Consider the following 3,726-nt stretch of genomic DNA (forward strand, 5'->3'; position numbering starts at 1 on the left):
CGCAAGTTGATCACCAAAACATACATCAAGTGAATCAATAGAATAACCCATTGTCACCACGGTTATCCCACACAAGACATACATCAAGTGTTCTCAAATCATTAAAGACTCAATCCGATAAGATAACTTCAAAGGGAAAACTCAATCCATTACAAGAGAGTAGAGGGGGAGAAACATCATAAGATCCAACTATAATAGCAAAGCTCGCGATACATCAAGATCGTGCCAAATCAAGAACACGAGAGAGAGAGAGAGAGAGAGAGAGAGAGAGAGAGAGAGATCAAACACATAGCTACTGGTACATACCCTCAGCCCCGAGGGTGAACTACTCCCTCCTCGTCATGGAGAGCACCGGGACGATGAAGATGGCCACCGGTGAGGGATTCCCCCTCCGGTAGGGTGCCGGAACAGGGTCCCGATTGGTTTTTGGTGGCTACAGAGGCTTGCGGTGGCGGAACTCCCGATCTATTCTGTTCCCCGATCGTTTTAGGGTATATGGATATATATATATATATAGGCGGAAGATGTACGTCAAGGGAGCCACAAGGGGCCCACGAGGGTGGAGGGCGCGCCCAGGGGGGTGGGTGCGCCCCCTGCCTCGTGCCTTCCTCGTTGCTTCCTTGACGTGGACTCCAAGTCCCCCGGGTTGCTTTCCTTCCAAAAATAACTTCTCCAGAAGGTTTCATTCCGTTTCGACTCCATTTGATATTCCTTTTTTTCGAAGCACTGAAACAAGGGGAAAAAACAGGAACTGGCACTGGCTCTGGGTCAATAGGTTAGTCCCAAAAATAATATAAAAGTGCATAGTAAATCCCATAAATCATCCAAGATGGATAATATCATAGCATGGAACAATCAAAAATTATAGATACGTTGGAGACATATCAGCATCCCCAAGCTTAATTCCTGCTCGTCCTCGAGTAGGTAAATGATAAAAACAGAATTTTTGATGTGGAATGCTACCTGACATATTTCTCAATGTAATTTTCTTTATTGTGGCAAGAATATTCAGATCCATAAGATTCAAGACAAAAGTTTAATATTGACATGAAAACAATAATAATTCAAGCATACTAACAAAGCAATCATGTCTTCTCAAAATAACATGGCCAAAGTAAGTTATCCCTACAAAATCATATAGTCCGGCTATGCTCTATCTTCATCACACAAAATATTTAAATCATGCACAACCCCGATGACAAGCCAAGCAATTGTTTCATACTTTTGATGTTCTCAAATTTTTTCAATCTTCACGCAATACATGAGCGTGAGCCATGGACATAGCACGATAGGTGGAATAGAATGGTGGTTGTGGAGAAGACAAAAAGGAGAAGATAGTCTCACATCAACTAGGCATATCAACGGGCTATGGAGATGCCCATCAATAGATATCAATGTGAGTGAGTAGGGATTGCCATGCAACGGATGCACTAGAGCTATAAGTGTATGAAAGCTCAACAAAAGAAACTAAGTGGGTGTGCATCCAACTCGCTTTCTCACGAAGACCTAGGGCATTTTGAGGAAGCCCATCATTGGAATATGCAAGCCAAGTTCTATAATGAAAGATTCCCACAAGTATATGAAAGTGACAACATAGGAGACTCTCTATCATGAAGATCATGGTGCTACTTTGAAGCACAAGTGTGGTAAAAGGATAGTACCATTGCCCCTTCTCTCTTTTTCTCTCATTTTTTATTTTATTTTTTTATTTGGGCCTTTTCTATTTTTATGGCCTCTTTTTTCTCTCTTTTTTTATTTTTCGTCCGGAGTCTCATCCCGACTTGTGGGGGAATCATAGTCTCCATCATCCTTTCCTCACTGGGACAATGCTCTAGTAATGATGATCATCACACTTTTATTTACTTACAACTCAAGAATTACAACTCGATTCTTAGAACAAAATATGACTCTATATGAATGCCTCCGGCGGTGTACCGGGATGTGCAATGACTCATGAGTGACATGTATGAAAGAATTATGAACGGTGGCTTTGCCACAAATACGATGTCAACTATATGATCACGCAAAGCAATATGACAATGATGGAGCGTGTCATAATAAACGGAATGGTGAAAAGTTGCATGGCAATATATCTCGGAATGGCTATGGAAATGCCATGATAGATAGGTATGGTGGCTGTTTTGAGGAAGGTATATGGTGGGTGTATGATACCGGCGAAAGGTGCGCGGTATTAGAGAGGCTAGCAATGGTGGAAGGAAGGGAGTGCGTATAATCCATGGACTCAACATTAGTCATAAAGAACTCACATACTTATTGAAAAAATCTATTAGTTATCTAAACAAAGTAGTACGCGCATGCTCCTAGGGCGATAGATTGGTAGGAAAAGACCATCGCTCGTCCCCGACCGCCACTCATAAGGAAGACAATCAATAAATAAATCATGCTCCGACTTCATCACATAACGGTTCACCATACGTGCATGCTACGGGAATCACAAACTTTAGAACAAGTATTTCTCAAATTCACAACTACTCAACTAGCATGTCTCTAATATCACCATCTTCATATCTCAAAACAATTATCAAGTATCAAACTTCTCATAGTATTCAATGCACTTTATATGAAAGTTTTTATTATACCCATCTTGGATGCCCATCATATTAGGACTAAATTCATGACCAAAGCAAATTACCATGCTGTTTAGGACTCTCAAAATAATATAAGTGAAGCACGAGAGTTCATCTATTTCTTCAAAATAAAACCACCATTATTGTGCTCTAAAAGATATAAGTGAAGCACTAGAGCAAACGACAAACTACTCCGAAAGATATAAGTGAAGATCAATGAGTAGTTGAATAATTATGTAACTATGTGAAGACTCTCTAACATTTAAGGATTTCAGATCTTGGTATTTTATTCAAACAGCAAGCAAAACTAAAGAAAATAAAATGACGCTCCAAGCAAAACACATATCATGTGGTGAATAAAAATATAGCTCCAAGTAAAGTTACCGATGAATGAAGACGAAAGAGGGGATGCCATCCGGGGCATCCCCAAGCTTAGGCTCTTGGTTGTCCTTGAATATTACCTTGGGGTGCCTTGGGCATCCCCAAGCTTAGGCTCTTGCCACTCCTTATTCCATAGTCCATCGAATCTTTACCCAAAACTTGAAAACTTCACAACACAAAACTCAACAGAAAACTCGTAAGCTCCGTTAGCGAAAGAAAACAAAACACCACTTCAAGGTACTGTAATGAACTCATTCTTTATTTATATTGGTGTTAACCCTACTGTATTCCAACTTCTCTATGGTTTATAAACTATTTTACTAGCCATAGATTCATCAAAATAAGCAAACAACACACGGAAAACAGAATCTGTCAAAAACATAATAGTCTGTAGTAATCTGTAACTAACGCAAACTTCTGGAACTCCAAAAATTCTAAAATAAATTGGTGGACCTGAGGAATTTGTCTAGTAATCATATGCAAAAAGAATAAACTAAATAGCACTCTCCAGTAAAAAGTTCTAGCTAATCTCGTGAGCGCTAAAGTTTCTGTTTTTTACAGCATGATCATAAAGACTTCACCCAAGTCTTCCCAAAGGTTCTACTTGGCACAAACACTAATTAAAACATAAAACCACATCTAAACAGAAGCTAGATGGATTATTTATTCCTAAACATAACCAAAAAGTAAGAAACTAAAATAAAATTGGGTTGCCTCCCAATCAAGCGCTAACGTTTAACACCCCTAGCTAGGCATG

This window comes from Triticum aestivum, chromosome 2D (genome assembly GCF_018294505.1).
Source record: "Triticum aestivum cultivar Chinese Spring chromosome 2D, IWGSC CS RefSeq v2.1, whole genome shotgun sequence".
In the NCBI taxonomy this organism is placed as follows: Eukaryota; Viridiplantae; Streptophyta; class Magnoliopsida; order Poales; family Poaceae; genus Triticum; species Triticum aestivum.